Consider the following 17,023-nt stretch of genomic DNA (forward strand, 5'->3'; position numbering starts at 1 on the left):
ATCAACAGGATTAGCAACGTTAGAAGAAGCCAGAATGTGTGCCCTACCTGAACCTGACCAGGCCTTCACCCTGACCTTGAACTTGCAGCTTCTAGAACTGTGGGCAAAGAACTTTGTTGTTTTAGCCACCCAGTATATTGTGACTAAGAAGGGAGGGGAGCAAAGAAGGAAGAGAGAGACAGGGAGAAGGAAGGTGGCTTTATGTTTGTTTGCTGTGCTGGGGAGTGAGCTCACAGCCTCCCACATCCTAAGAATGATTCTTTCACCGAGCTAAATCCCCGGTCCAGTGTGTTTGGGGGAGGAAAGGTTCCATCCCCAGAGGTAGGCAGCCTCGGGAGCTTGTTATGGACCAAGACTTAACACGAGGAAGAGGATGTAGGAGAGGCAGGTGCAGAGAGAAAACAGAAAGGCTTGGGGAAGTTGGAAAGGTATTCCCACTTTGAGTATATATTTAGGGAACTGCTGGAGGTTCATGGCAAAAACCCTGACCTGCCTCAAACTTGTGATCCTCCTGCCTCAGCTTCCTGAGTTCTGGGATTCCAGGTATCTTTCCATGCCGCTCCTGAATTGTGTGTAATCTGCTCTTTTTAAATCTGGTGGGGTTTTTTTGTTTTTTTTTTTTAACTGTGTTTAGTGTATTCTATCCCCCACCCCCATCCCCAGTGCTGTGGATGGAACCCAGGGTTCTGCAGGTACAAGGCTAGACTCCAGCTGCAAATCCATCCCCAGTGCTGTGGATGGAACTCAGGGTTCTGAAGGTACCAAGCTAGACTCCAGATGCAGATCTGCATTCTGCATCATCTCTGGGTGCTTTCCATAATTAAATCATAGCCCTGCTCACACATGTACATGCCAGATACATATACACACAGTTTAAAAAAGAGAGAAAAAAATGAAAACATACTATTTTAAGTTTTGCAAACAGGTCAATGTATTGTTCTTCAATATTTGAGTTTAAGGTTCTATTTCATTTATTTAGACTTATTATTATTATTACATGTGCCACAGTGCGTGTATGGCGGTCAGGACAATGCTGGAGAGTCAGTTTTCTCCTCCATTTACATGGCTTCAGGGGATTGAGCTCAAATCTCCAGACTCTTGCGGTTTGTTCAACTTTTGTCATTGAGCCATCTTGCCGTTTCCTGGAGAGTTCCTGTATTAACAATTTCATTTTGATCAGGGACCAGTGAGGTACTATTGTAATCCCAGCACGCTGGAGGCTGAGGCAGGAGGATGAAGAGTTAGTTCTAGGCTAGCCTCATCTACATATTAAGATCCCATCTTAAAAAGCAAAACCCCAAGACAAAACCCTACAAAACAGTCTCCTGTTTCATATGTATAATTTATCCACTTATAGGTGAACTTCTCTGGGACTTACCAAGTCTTAGGAAGAATTTAGCCATTTAAAACTCTAAGGCGAGGCTGGTGTGATGGCTTAACAGATAAGGCCTACACATCAAGGTGAAAAGAAAGAACTGTGCCCCAGCCCCATAAAGCTGTCCTCTGGCTTCCGCATGTGTGTCATGACACCTCATATACACACAGTGATAAGAAATACACTTTTAAGAATAAAATAAAAATCTAAGATGGATAGCTCAGCGATAGCCAAGCTAGCATACACAAAACCCTGGATTTGGTCTCGAGCATTGCAAAAATAAATTAATAAAAATAAAGCAGTTGAACATTTCAATCGAAGGTGCTACAGTAACTCACCTGGTTATAGTGCGTCCCTTAAATTGTGAGCAGAATAAACAGAAAGAAACCAAGTAATGAGAACCTGCAAGGTCATTACACATTTTGCTGGTCTTTCATGTCATGTGACTCACATTAGTTTGTTGTTTTGGTTTGGTTTGGTTTTTTGTTTTTGTTTTTGTTTTTGTTTTTTTTTTTTTTTTGAGACAGGGTTTCTCTGTGGCTTTGGAGGCTGTCCTGGAACTAGCTCTTGTAGACCAGGCTGGTCTCGAACTCACAGAGGTCAGCCTGCCTCTGCCTCCCGAGTGCTGGGATTAAAGGTATGCTCCATCACTGCCCGGCTCACATTAATATTTTTAAGGCGTTCATAAAAATGATCCTTTAACTTTACTTTCATTTAGACTCATCTCAGATAGGTTCTGAGCCCATCCTTCGAGTCTGAGAGATAGGTTCTGAGCTCGTCCTTCGAGTCAGAGACTGAGGGCATGCCACAAATGAGGAAGGAAGTTCCAGCTACAGAGCCCTGTTGGGGCCTGGGGAAGCCCCTGTTGAGGGTGCGCATGCTGCAGAGGCGTCCATGGGAGATTGGTGCAAACCCATCAACAATGTGAACAGGAACCTGAACTGAAGGATTTGTGACAGACAACGTGGGCAGAACAGGACAGTGAGGATCCGGGTGGACAGATTTCATAAGACAGTATTAAGCAAGAGGTGTGTGACTAAGTTGGCAACCCTGCCCCAGCTGAAGCATCGGTTCTAGAAACAGAGACCTGGCAACAGTCTTAGGAGACAAGCTGTAGGCAGGAAATCAGCTAGATCCACCACCCAGGAATAGAGAGGGGGAGGGGCGGCAGGCAGGGAACGGAAAAAAAAACCAGTTCCAAGGACATTTGGTTTCCAAGTCCTGGAGTTGATCTAGTTCATTACAGACTTAACTTCTGGTTGGAGACGAGGAACAACTTTGCTGACGGTTGCAAGAGGGCAAGAAGAAAATAATTCACCAATAGCCACCCAGCACCTCTCTGCAGCAGGAAACCCAAGCTGAAGGTTAACAGTGATGCCTCGGGAAGCACCCAGGCCCTGATGTGGCCCATTTAAATCCCCGCCAATTCTTTCTTGTGAGAGAGAAGACCATGGGACACAGTCTTCCTCAAGCCTCTATCACGTGGGGTAGAAATGCCATCAGGGTGTAGGGACAGGTAAAGGCTTGGGAGTTGGGGCTACCAGGTACAGATGAAGAACATGACAGGTTCCAACCTTCTTTGCCCCTGCCCAGCTCTTAGTAGGGTCTTTGCTGAGTTTCCTTCCCTGTTAATTCATACCTAGTTTAGAGCAAACAGTTAAGGGCTGACGATGGTGACTGTTCACTCTTGGATGTCTCCTCACTTCACAGGCTTGCAGTAGCCTGCACTGTGTGTGCTCCATTCTTCTGGGACAGCTATTTGCAAAATTCTCCTGAACATGGGCTCTTGAAATAGAAAATGTCTCTAGGAGCCAACACTTTTCCACATGCCTTGAACACACCCACAGAACGGTGATGGCACTGTGCACTGGAGTTTCAATCTACCGGCTCAGTGATGACTTTTGACCTCTGGACTGTTTTCTCTTTGTCACCAGTTCACTCATATTTATCTCTGTCCCACCTAGATATAAGGGGTTCCTTTAAGAATCATTTTTGTTATTGTTGTTGTTTAAGCAGGGCTTCTCTGTGTAATAGCTCTGGTTGTCCCAGAACTCACTTTGTAGACCAGGCTAGCGTCAAACTCAGAGATCAACCTCTGCCTCCTGAGTTCTGGGATTAAAGGCTTGGGCCACCATTTCCAGCTAATCATGTTCTTGTTGGATCATATATAAAAGTATAAACATGGGGCTGTAGAGATGGCTCAGTGATTTAAGAGAGCTTGCTATTTTTTTTGAGACAGGGTTTCTCTGTATTGTTTTAGAGGTTGTCCTGAAACTGGCTCTGTAGACCAGGCTGGCCTCCAATTCACAGAGATTCACCTGCCTCTGCCTCCTGATTGCTGGAATTAAAGGCGTGCACCACCAACACCCGCCGAGAGCTTGCTTTTCTTGGAGAATACCCAGGTTTGATTCCCAGCATCTACACAGCAGCTCATAACTGTAACTACAGTTCCAATGAATCAGATGCCCTCTTCTGACTTTCTCAGGCACCAGACATGCATGTGGTACACAGACAAACATGCAGGAAAACACTCAGATATAAAAATATTTAAAATGAACTAACAAACCATAAATGCTACAGCAGGTTCAACTCAGAGTCGTCGCACAGAGTGTCTAAAGCTAGTGTGATCTTAACTTTTAGGGGCAGCAAGAATTTTTCCAAAGTGCCTGAGGAGGGTCTTCAAAGAGGGGCACTCTACCAAAGGCTTCTCCCTACTCTATTACCCCAAGCCACGCTTCCTTCTGGTTCCCATGGGGTGAGACATAACTTTGGTCTTTGTGGTTTTTGTTTGTTTGTTTCAGTTTTTCAAGACAGGCTTTCTCTGTGTAGCCCTGGCTGTCCACCCTGTCCACCTTTGTTGATATTAAAAGTTTCCCAGTTGTATTCCTACAGACCACAAGTTACAATCTTCTTTTCCCTGGGCTTATAGATACCATGAAAAACAATCATTTATTCATTCACACATTCATTCAAGAAGCAGAGAGCAGTTTAGGATTTTGTGTCTAGCTCCACTGAGCTTCAATAGAAGACCTTCATGGTAAGAGAAACACCTAAAACAAAGCAATTAGAGGACAATTTATATGCTATGAAGGGCAACAGAGGGTTCTTTAAGTGTTTCCCCAGAGGATTCAAACATTGCATATTGTTTTACAGACTACTCACAGCTGGGGAGAAAAGGGTTCCCACTTGGTATAGTCAGAATAAAAAAAGGAAGGTTTAAACTTGAAGCTTAGTCTCACTTAGCTAGGAGAGGCCTCAGGGCTTGCCAAGCTTCTCCAGTTGATCTTATATCATTTAGGTGAGAGATAGAGTCTAAACTGTAGGATTGGGTTAAGCATGTAGCTCAGTAGTACAGCAATTGCCCAGCAAGTGAGAGACCTGGAGTTTCATTGCCTGAATCATAAAGAAAGAAAAAAATATAAAGAAAGAAGATCAGTAGTCTAAAAATGAGATGGGACATAACATGTTCAAAAGGCTGAATTTCTGGGTGGGTGAGATAGCTTAGCTTGTAAAGGGGCTGGCTGTTAGACTTGAAGGCCTGAGTTCAATTCCCAGGGCCCACATGGAGGAAGGTGAGAAGAGACTCCCATACCCCTACTGCAAATACATGAATAAATAAATTTAAAAGCTTCATTTCCAACAGAAGACAAATGAGAAGGGGGTCATAATAAATTTCAAATATAATCCTCTCTGTCTCTGTCTCTGTCTCTCTCCCTCCCTCCCTCCCTCCCTCCCTCTCCCTCCCTCCCTCCCTCCCTCCCTCCCTCCCTCCCTCCCTCCCTCCCTCCCTCCCTCCCTCCCTCCCTCCCTCCCTCCCTCCCTCCCTCCCTCTCTCTCTCTCTCTCTCTCTCTCTCTCTCTCTCTCTCCATCTCAAGAACAGCCAGGAGTTCCAGCATTCATAAACAGTGAAACTTACTGTAGAAGGAAGATGTACATTGTGTAGACAGTGCATCAAATGAGGCATGAATGTCATACATACACATACATCCCATTTAGGTTCAACGTTTGAGTGTCAGTGTTGTAACTGTAGACAGAGATGGTGCGGGTGCAGCAGGCGTAGCCAGAACAGGCAAGAGTGTTCCTGCATTTAGTGTGCCTTTTTAGCGATAGATCACCTACTGTGTACCATCACCCCCTCCGATTTTCCAATTGAATACTATTCTAAGACACTACTATATAATTGAGGGCAAGGTGGAATGAATGTCAAAATAGAAATTCTAAGTGGGATAAGTTTCTTTCTTTCCAGTGTTGATGCTGGGGATTGAATACCTTCCCCAGGCTAAGCACACTCCCAGTCCTAGGACTAGGGAATGCTAACTAGCAGTTTAGTAAATCTAGGGACCACCTGGGAAGTTCCTCCAAAGGCCTTGGCAGGGCTACTTGGCACAGACTGCCATACCTAGAGGTGGTGTCTCCGGGTAGTGGGGAGCCCCTCCCGCTGAGCTCGCTTCTGCCCTGGCCGCCCGGGGCAGGGGAGCTTGGCACGGCTGTCTCCGATGGCCCCAGTGGGAGGGTCACGGCTAAGACACCCGGCCCATCTCATTGTTTCAGGCCCGGCTTCCTCTTCTGGCAGAGGCCAGCGGCGCGCTGAGCGGGAAGGGGCCGGGACGCGGCTGGAGCCCTCGGGATGTCTACCTCTGCTGCTCCTTCCCCTCTCCAGGAGCTCGCGTTTCCCGGGGTGTGTGAGCATTCTCAATAAAAAGGGAAAAGCACCATCCAAGTGAATTTTCCAGCGCCGAGAGGAAATGCTGTTTCCTGCATCGTACAAAACTGGTGCCAATAAGACTGACACAGGAGCCCATTGTCCGACTAACAATGTGTGATGGGGAAGGGCGCCTGAGAAAATAGACCTGGGGCCACCGAGAGCGTTTGATCCTTCCCTGCAGGACTAGGTGTGTGTGTGTGTGTGTGTGTGTGTGTGTGTGTGTGTGTGTGTGTGTGTGTGTGTGTGTGTTGAGGGTTCGGAGTGTGTGAAGTGATATGTATCTGTGCAGGAGTGTGTGCATCAATCTGTGTGGGGGAGTGTGTGTTTGTGTGGAAGAGTATCCATTAGTCTGTGTGTGGGAATGTGTGTGATGTGTGTCTGTGTAAGAGTGTATATAAACCTGTGTGTGATGTCTCTATAGGCATGTGTGTGTGAGTAATGAGCCCGTGTGTTGTATCTTTATAGGTGTATGTATGTGCATGTGTACGTCTGTACATGTGCACAAGCTTATGTGTGTGCAAGGGTGCTTAGGCTGGTCAAGGCACAATGCATCCCTTTCTGTAGGCTGGTGCTCCTTTGGTGGGCTCTCAAAGGTGGGAACAGACGGGAAAACGAGCAAAGAAAAGCATAGAAATGGAAAGGAAAAAGAAAGAAAAACAAACAATCCCCAGGTCACTGAACTACATGTGGAGCCAGCCAACAAGTCAGCTGCTCGATGCGGGTTGGCGCTGAACTCCTGCAGCCTCGCAGTCAGCACGGTCCTGCACCCAGCCCAGACACAGGTGCTTGAGCGCCAGTGTTCCATGCGTGCCCAGAGGGGTACCCGGTGCCGGAGGCCCTGGGAGGTGATGGACCTGGTGGGAGAGCGAGCGCACACTGGCATCAGCCCACCTGGGCGCCAGAGGTCAGGGCCTTGGCCAGAGTGTCACCTCCCTGCCCTCGGTGCTCACGTACTCGTCGCGTTCGGGACGTGAAGTGCCGACCCAGAGGCTGCTCCGGCCAGGGCATGGGCTGGGCGATAAACAATCACACAGGATACACAACACCCTGGACTGTCACAAGTCCCTCGCAGGAAAAGACAAATAACATCTGAGGAGCCGCAGGCGCAGCTTCCCCCAGCAGAACAAAAAACTTTGGAGAAGTAAACAACAGGGCCGGGAAGAGTTCACACACTAGCCCTGGAAGCTGAGAGAGGCCATCTCTTCCCTGGGGGCCGTTCACTCAGGGGCTCCTTCCAGCGCAAAGAACACACATGCACAAAGGCACGCACACGCATGCACGGTTCAAACTGAGCCCTTTACAATGATTGGCAAAGCAGGGCGTTGTGGCACAAACCTGTACTGCACTTCCAAGGCAGGAAGCTGCAGGCTAACCTGGGCTACATACCTGACCTCCGTACTGAATAGCATACCAATAAACAAGAGATTGGTACTTGTCACACTCTGGGTAGGTACCTTGTTTTCTGGGCTCTGCAAGAGTAGCCTGTTGCACAGGCAAGGAGGGGCGGTGTGTTTTTCTGGACTGGAAGGCTGAGGATTTCCTGAAAATACAACTTTTTCCTTAAGGTTTGCTCTTGGAGTCATAGCCAGTGACACGAAACCCATCTTGATCTCCTGTAAAGGAGATCACAGCTATTCAAACTTGAGAAGCACAAATGTACTGTGACTACAATAAAATGTTCAAGATACACACTCTAGGGGTTCCCTGGGTGACCTTCCTTTTCTCTCACCTGGAGTTGATTCCCAAAGCAGCCTCCACCTTCTGTGAGGCAGCCAGACCTCTACATTGCCCTAGCTCTGCACAGATCACATGGCTGCCACACCAACGCCAGCTGTCCTCTCTGCATCGTTCAATTTAGTCACGTTTGCCTTCTGGCAAATAATTCACTGTGGTGGTTTGAACGGTCACCAGAGACTCATACATTCAAATGCTTGGTCTCCAGGTGGTGGGACTGTGTGTGGGGAAGAAGTAAGGGTATGTGACCCGGTTGGAGGAGGTGTGTCACTGGGGTGGGCTTTAAGGTCTCAGACACCCTGGCTATTCCCCAAGTTAGCTCTCCCATCTTATGCTTGTGGATCGAGGTGTAAACTCTCAGCTACCACTTCAGCTCCACGCCTGCCTGCCCACTGCCGTGCTCCCCACCATGACAGTCATGGACTCTGACCCTCTGAAACTATAAGCCCCCAATAAACTCTTTCTTCAATAAGTTGCCTTGATCGTGGTGTCGTAGCACAGCAATAGAAAATTGACTAAGACGTTTGTGTAACGTTTTGGGGGTACACAGAGGAAGCTAAAGCCAGGGGTGGTGGGAATTGTATGAGACAGTTAGTTTCTAAATATAATTCATGTCAGCCTAATATCTATGTACCATTTGGATCTCAGACCCGGCATTCTGAGGGACTTGCGGACACAGTGTATCTCCTTTTCTGAATTCTTTCTCATGCCTCTCTTGTGTGTCAAGTGGGTACATCTGGGTTAGATGAGGGCACAAGTAAGTGCGTTAGTGATTGGCTGGATGACAGGGTCCATGTATTCTGATTCCAACACTGATGGACTCCTATGGGACGTCTCAATTTGTGGCACTGTCCTTCCCATGATTTGTACAGTCGATACTTGCTCTCCTAGGCAAGTGGTTCCAATGTGGCTCATCTGTGGCCGAGTACATAGCATACTGGGAACATGGTAGGTTCTCAGTGTACACTTGCTCACTGCAGAGCAGAGATGCTGTGAACGACCTGGTCTGATTGGGAAGTGACACAAGTTAAGATCGTCCACGTAGCTCATTATAGACCACATCGGAGCACTGGCTGACTCTATAATGAGGACATTTGTGTCCCTTTGCTTCTTCCAGGGTTGATAATGAAAGGGCAGAGTGGGAAGAGCTAAGTATCCAGCCACACAGATTGTAACTTGCAGGGAGTCTAGTGCAAGGCACCCGTGACATTGTCAAGAAGTGAGCGTGGCCACAGCCTGTGTTAAAAGTGAGGGCTTTCATCCAGCGTCCATTTTGGGTGATCTAGAGCAGCTCTGTGTTTCATCAGCTCTGAGTCCTCAGATCAGGAGGGATTAAGATAGAACCCTTTGGGGCATGCGAGATGACCGTGCGTAAAGACACTCGCTTTAAAGTCCAGCAATATGAATGACCATTCCTTGGCATCCTTGTGGTGGAAAGGGAGGACTGACTCCTGCAGATTGTTTACACACACACACACACACACACACACACACACACACACAGAGTGATATGCATGGTCCTCTCACAATAGATAAATAAATGTTAAAAATGACATATCTGATGAGAGGAGAGGGACCAGAGGAAAGAGAAGCTCAGTGTCACACTGTGTGAATGGGCTCTCAATGTTTGAACCTATTAGGTTAAAATGGACACTGAAACTGTGTAGATTCTCTTAGGACCAGGGGAGATAGCCCAGTTGGTGGTAGAGTGATTGACTAACATGTAATGGTCCAGTATGGACCGGAGGTCTGTAGGTTTATACATCCCTGAAACAAGTGAACAGAGACCTTGGTGAAGCTAATTGGCTCAGACTTGGTAGCACCACTGAATGTTGCCTAGTATAAGTGGTTCCCTGATGGACCCACCAGAGAAGCCCCAAATGAGAGCAGTTACTGTACATAGCCACACAGGTATTGATGACTGTGTTTGGTTCATGTGGGCTCTTAACTGAGGAGGGAGGGAAAACCACTAAAAACCTGGACATGCTTTGCAAGGGACATAGTGAGAAAGGATTTGAGCATTCCCTCCAGAGCTTTTGTTTATTTGTCGTTGTTGTTTTTTTTTTTTGTTTTCCAAGACAGGATTTCTCTGTGTAACAGCTGGGCTGGAATTAAAGGCAAGTGCCACCACGCCCGACTTGAGAGCCCATCCTAAGGTCTCTTTACAACTGTTAACTGTTTACTTCTATTTTTTTTTGTTTGTTTGTTTTTTGTTTTTCGAGACAGGGTTTCTCTGTGGCTTTGGAGGCTGTCCTGGAACTCACTTTGTAGACCAGGCTGGCCTCGAACTCACAGAGATCCGCCTGCCTCTGCCTCCCGAGTGCTGGGATTAAAGGCATGCGCCACCAATGCCCGGCTGTTTACTTCTATTTTGCTGAGTGTTTACTTTGTCTTCCTATAATTTTTTAAAACCTAATGAGACCATTAAGGTACATTTCTATTACTATCTTACAGAGAAAAATGAACACCATGGAAGTAAACAAAAATTAAAGTTTCTGGTTCCCAGACTAGATGTTAAGATATTTCAAGTTATATAGAACTAGTTGGTCTGAAAATTAGCTTAGTGGTGGAGTATTTGCCAAGCATCTCAGGGCCATGGGTTCCATTGCCTGAATTGTGAAGACAGCTAAGTCATTGCTGATGACTCAGTGTTCGAGGCTGAGACTAGAACTCCAGGCTCTAACCTCTTGCCTAGTGTGGGAGATGCTCCAGATTCCATCCTGGTACCTCTAAAGGAGAAGAAAGGAGTATGACAGACAGGTTTTAAAAGCTTTGTCTGACCACCCAGGACACAGGACAACTGGAAAGCATATGTATTGTTGTTAAGAATGCCAAAGGAGTCAGGAGGTGGTAACACACACACCTTTAATCCTCCAGAGGAAAAGGCAGGCAGATCTCTGTGAGTTCTAGACCAGCTTGGTCTACAAAGCAAGTTCCAGGACAGCTGGGGCTATTACACAGAGAAACCCTGACTCTAACCCCCCCCCCAAAAAAAGAAAGAAAAGACCAAAGGATCCCATTTTAGAAGACAATTTGTTTGATTGTTTGTTATAAATCAGAAGCATATTGCTACACAAAGACCCATGTGAAAATGTGGTGGAAATATTCAGAATGCTGAAATTGCACTTGGGAGGCAGAGGCGGGCAGATCTCAGGGAGTCTGAGGCCAGCTGGTCTACATAGTGAGCCCCAGACCCTGTCTCAAAACAAAACAAAATTATATTTCAAGAAACTTGACCTCAAAACTAAATTCATCATCATTTTTTAAAAGATTATTGCTTTCATTTTATGTGCATGAGAGTTTTTGCCTGCATGTGTGTTTGTACACCATGTGTATGAAGTGCTCATGGAGTTCAGAAGAGGGAAGGCATTGGATTCCAGGGACTGGAGTTACACACAGTTGTGAGCTGCCATGTCGGGTGCTGGTAACTGAACCAGATCCTTTGCAAGAGCAGCCAGTGATCTTAAATGCTGAGCCATCTTTCCAGCCCCTCTATTATGATTTTAATAGTTATCTCTTGATAATCTGCCTAAAATTGCTCTTTAATAAATTTTGAGCGAACGAACGAGTCTAAGTAGAAGTTCTGCTTCTTACCGCAGTCAGATTGCTCCAAAGTGAAATTGAAAAGGCGTGAGTGCCGTCTCTTCCTGGTCTCTTGGAGATGGCATGGGAGGGTGTGGACAGGCCACAGGGAGCAGCCTCCACAAGATATGAGGCTTTCCGAGGAATTGTTACTCATTCGGGAAACTCCCAGCCACAGCCCTGAGAGTGGAAAGCACAGATGCTGTTGGAGGGTCTTCACAGTAAGCCTGTGGTGGAGGCATTCAGGATTCCACTGTTTGAGTAAGAGCTCATGTCCATCATCACACACGTGTGCACACTCCTGTGTAGTGGGAAGCCCCTGAGCCTCTCTGGGTGTGACTTAGTAAGGGAGGGTTACTGAGTGAGATCACTACTTAGCAGATAATGTCTGTAGAATCAAAGTCCAGGCTGGGACTTCTGTGGGCAGCAGAAGATTCTCAAAGTGAAAATAGCACTCCAAGGAGCCCCAGTCCTTCTCAATTCCAACCCCACAATAGCCTTTTAAGATTCATTACACAGAACAAGTAATCAGGGACTACCCCCTTCTGATTAAAATAACCCACTACCATGATTCCTTGGAAAACTGTGGCTGGCTTATACAGGAAAATATGCAGATTTGTATTTAGACAGCAATTGCTTCACTTTCATTTTGTCAAGTGACCTCTTCCATAAGACCTCTGTCTTCTCTTCCTCCTCTTCCTCTTCTTTCTTCCCCTTTCATTTTAAAACCACCTTAGCCATATAGTGAACAGTGACTATATTCATATTGCTAACTGGGTGGTGGCGGCACACGCCTTTAATACCAGCACCCAGGAGGCTGTGAGTTCCAACTCTGTCCATAGCCAACTGTGGTTGAACTCCCAGATTGTGTATCTCAACCTAGGTGACATCTAGTTATAGGGGCTTTCCAGGCATGTTATAGGTAGCCCACTGAACTTCAGGTTCAATCTTCACCTGGTCCTTTCCCCTTCCAAACTTCTGATCTATGTGTCTGTCAAAGCCAGAAACCTGATGATCAGCCTGTCACATAAGCATTAGATCACTTTTCCACTCAGCCTTGAGTGAGTCAGGCTCTCTGCTGATGCAGGTGCACACACACACACACACACACACACACACACACACACATATAAACCTTGTGTGAAGGGTGGAATACATCTGGTGGGCAGACAATGGTGGGAAGGTAGTTTTCAGCCCAGGAGACATTTGGAGTGTCTAGACTCTGGGGTGGTGGTGTGCAATGTTGCTAGCATCCAGTGGGCAGAAACAGCTCATGAGGCCTGGCCCCAAGATGGTCCTAGACCTTTGCCCTCCCCACCCAGATTCTGCTCACTGGAGACTGAGGCCAGCCTTGGCAGCACAGAACTGTTTGCTAACTACAGTCTTGTGCACAGAAGCAGTGTCATGTCTTCAGGGTACCCACTCCTGCTTCTTACCATAACCAAGACAAATGTCTGACTGACTAACATTGGAGTTTTAAAGCCTGGATTCCACCCGGCATTGGTGGTGCATGCCTTTAATCCCAGCACTCGGGAGGCAGAGGCAGGCGGATCTCTGTGAGTTCGAGGCCAGCCTGGTCTATAGAGCGAGTTCCAGGTTAGCCTCCAAAACAATACAGAGAAACCCTGTCTTGAAAAACCAAAAAAAAAAAAAAAAAAAAAAAAAAAGAAAAGAAAAGAAAAAAGGCTTGGATTCCTGGCTTCAAGCGGGTAACCATATGCAATTGACTGGATGTTTATTTGCCCCCAAATGTCACATCGTATGAATCCCAATGTGACTCCATTTGGAAGGACCCTATAGGAAACACATGGGTCATGAGTGTGAAGCCAGCATAGAATTAAAAAAACAAAACAAAACAGAGTGCACTGGGGTACCTTCAGTGCTGCAGAAAGTGAATTCTGGGATTGACTTCCTTCTCTCTCAACTCTCATGTGTTATCCTGAGACCTTGGACAAGGCCCTTTGATTCCGTTTCATCATCTTAAAAATGAAGATAGGGACATCAGCTTCTTTTCAAGTTATTGGCAAGCTTATCGAAGTAGATCCAGGGTCCTGGAACAGGCAGACAAGGGGCTGGAGCCCAAAGCCCAGTTCCCGACACACAGTAAGTACTTGGTATCTGTTCATTGTTACAAATGTTTGTTGAGTATTTGACCAACTAGCTCTAGAACTGATGAATAAACAAGGAATACACAGAAATGCTGTTTCACCAGACAGTTAAATCAAGACGTTTATTTACTACTTAAGGAGACTGACAAGAGGGCTGTTTACATAACCTGCCATTGTCTCCCTATCAGACCTTCCCTCTGAGGGTTGTTTCGGGGTGTTTGAGCCAAATCCTGAAAGAGGAGATGAAACCAATAGAAACTGAAAGGGAATTTCCCTGGGCAGAGATAATAACTACGGCCCCCAGGCAGAACCAAAGATCAAACAACCCCCACCCCCTATCCCACCACTCACCAGAGCGTCCCAAAGAACAAAGGAGGCCAGTGGACCCTGGGCTTGAGGAATCAGAGGCAAAGGAGGATGGGATGGAGTTGGAGAGGAAGGTGAAAACCAGACCAGGCAAAGAAAGCCTCGAAGGGCAGGCGTGTGGCTCTTATCTGTGATGTAATGGAAAGGATTCAGGTTGCCCATGGCAACGAGCTGTTATCTCTTTTAGAAAAGATTGTCTGACTCCAGAGTCCACAGGTAAACCTCTGGAACACAAAGGAAAACAACTGACGATTTCAAGATCGTTATTCCAGGTTTCATTCAAGTAAAGAAATGATATCTCCACGTGGATTTGAAATTGTTAAAATCTGTTTGAATTTCCAGGACTGTGACGGGATGGGGGAAAGAGGACAGTTGGTTTGTTTTAAAATTCGAATTTTACAAGTGCTTATGGGATATGGGAAGCTCTGTGTGTGTGTGTCTGTATGTCTGTGTGTTTCTGTGTGTGTCCGTTTCTGACACATTGCATGTGTGGAGGTCAGAGGATACCTATGTGGTGGACACCAGGGACTGAACTCGGGTTATCAAGCTCAGTCAAGAAAACAGCAAGTACGTTTATCTGCTCAACCATCTCACAGGTCCCTTTGCAAGATTTTAATGTGTTTCTTATGTCACAGCAAATGATAGATATTAGTAAAGGGTTTTATTTTTTATTGAATTAGACAACTGCGGGAAGACAGGTATTCAAGAATTTTTGTTTATGTTAATGTCAAAATGACGCGCTTTATTCCGACACTTTTCATAGACACTTACCATGCAGATGGTTCACACCACACCCTGAGTTATCCTTCCCCTCCCCCATCCTAATGTATCCCTTCCCCTTCTCCATGTTTCCCTACTCTTCCCAAGTATTCCACCTTCTTCTTTCACAATGGTTTGTTTTAAATATAGATTCTGGGGCTGGAAAGTTGGCTCAGGGGTTAAGAATGTGTACCTGTTCTCACAGAGGACCTGAGTGATGATCTCATCTGGGGGTTTGTTAAGCTTCAAACTGTAAAATTCTGCTTGCTTGAGTTTCTTGTTTGTGAATGAGAGCTACTATCTTAGAGCTTGTGCTAAGGCATCGGGAATGATTTACTTAAGAGGAGTGACATTTATGCAAATTCCCCAAGCTTTAAAGAGGAATGTTTTCTACCAAACAGAACAATTTTATTTATTTATTTATTTTGGTTTTTCGAGTCAGGGTTTCTCTGTAGCTTTGGAGGCTGTCCTGGAACTCTAGCTCTTGTAGATCAGGCTGGCCTCGAACTCACAGAGATCCATCTTCCTCTGCCTCCCGAGTGCTGGGATTAAAGGTGTGTGCCACCACTGCCTGGCCTCATTTTTTATACTTTTTTATTTCAAATATTTTACACACGTATTACAATTTTGCTATAAAGAACTTATAAATTAAAAAAAAATACCAGCAATATGGTCCAGACCCCCAATCTGTCCATTTCAGTGAAGCTCTATATGGCTAGTGTAGCCATTTGAAGCTGTAGCACTTAAAGAACAACAAACTGAAAAACTCATGACTGAGTTAGAGCTAGAAAACTATCTGCCAGGCATGATGGTGCACACAGGAGATAGGAAGGCTGACCTCTGTGAGTTCCAGGCCAGAACTGGTACGTGTAGCAAGTTCAGGACAGCCAGGGCTTATGGAGAGAAACTCTCAAGCAAACAAACAAAAATCTGGGAAAAAAGCCGGGCGTTGGTGGCACACGCCTTTAATCCCAGCACTCGGGAGGCAGAGACAGGTGGATCTCTGTGAGTTCGAGGCCAGCCTGGTCTACAGAGCTAATTCCGGGATAGCCTCCAAAACAATACAGAGAAACCCTGTCTCGAAAAACCAAAAAAAAAAAAAAAAAAAAATCTGGGAAAAACTAAATTAGCTTTATTACGACTCTTATAACTCAAGTGTCCATCACTCGCATCCAGTCCTTCCTCATCATGGACATTTACCCTTGCTTGTTCTCCCATCCACACTATTATACTGAACCCACGTTGCACATCTGTTTATGTATACACATGTATACATATGTATGACAGGCCTACCTTGTTCATTGTCATATAATTATAAAAATATTCTTATTTGCAGATTTTTATATATTCTCATCTCATGTCAGAGTTATGTTCAAATAGACTCATCATAAACTAAAAATATTATCAGTCAAAAATGCATTTAATCAACCGGGCGTTGTGGCACATGCCTTTAATCCCAGTACTCGGGCGGCAGAGGTAGGTGGATCTCTGTGAGTTCGAGGCCAGCCTGGTCTACAGAGCGAGTTCCAGGTTAGCCTCCAAAGCAAAACAGAGAAACTCTGTCTCAAAAAAATAAAATATCAAAAAAATGCATTTAATCCCTGTAATCTGACAGACACCCTGACTCACCCCAACCTACCTTAGACATATTCGGGACACTCCATCAACCCAGAGCAGAATCATCTAACCTAACCTGAACTCATAATACAGTCTGGGATCTTTCAAGTAATTTATCGTGTACCATGTTGAAGATATCTCCACAAAGCCCCAAATAATTATAAATTCTCAAATCAGGGGTTGTCTGTGCATTCTGATAGTTGGCAGTGTCAACAGTGAAATACATTTCTGTGTACTCCTAAAATTGCCCAGGTTTAAGTAAGACCTGCATAATGACAATGCCAATGGACAGGCCAGAGTGGATGGGGGAATCACCTGGGCCCAACCCCTAGATGAAGAGCTACAATTAACAACTGTAGAGAGGGCAGAATGGACTTTGTTAGAGATGAGCTCTCTAACTGATTATAAATACCAAGGGGACAGCTGCCAGGTGACAGACAGGGACAGTCCCTCATGATGCCTGAATCCTTACAATTATTATTTGTGTGTTTGCACACTGTGTGTGTGTGTGTAAAACACCAAATGAACTCAGCAAGTCATATTTATGTAATTATTCATATATACTTAACAGCAATAATTTAAAAAAAACAGAAGTCATGAATTTGAGAGGGAGTAGAAGCGTTTGTTAGAAATGATGCAAATTCAGCACACACACATGAAATTAAAAAAATAAATGTGATTAAAAGAAGAAAAAAGAAAAAAGGCATTTTGATTCATTTTATTTACATTTGAGATGGTTTCACTCTAGCTCAGATGTGGTGACATATTATTTATGA

At 45.5% G+C, this 17,023-nt stretch overlaps 1 long non-coding RNA gene across 2 annotated transcripts; it reads right to left on the reverse strand.

Annotated features, from left to right (window-relative positions):
* Positions 1-906: 906 nt before the first annotated feature.
* LOC121141825 lies at positions 907-13,967 on the reverse strand. 2 transcript variants are annotated; one of them, XR_005878759.1, is made up of 4 exons: positions 13,857-13,967; positions 11,410-11,577; positions 7,536-7,694; positions 907-1,153 (listed from the first exon to the last, which is right to left on the reverse strand). It is a non-coding gene; the product is annotated as an uncharacterized LOC121141825 (long non-coding RNA). The 2 variants fall into 2 exon arrangements; XR_005878760.1 differs by lacking the exon at positions 7,536-7,694.
* Between the last annotated feature and the right edge of the window lie 3,056 nt (positions 13,968-17,023).

Source organism: Mesocricetus auratus, unplaced genomic scaffold (genome assembly GCF_017639785.1).
Source record: "Mesocricetus auratus isolate SY011 unplaced genomic scaffold, BCM_Maur_2.0 Super-Scaffold_100008, whole genome shotgun sequence".
NCBI classification, from domain to species: Eukaryota; Metazoa; Chordata; class Mammalia; order Rodentia; family Cricetidae; genus Mesocricetus; species Mesocricetus auratus.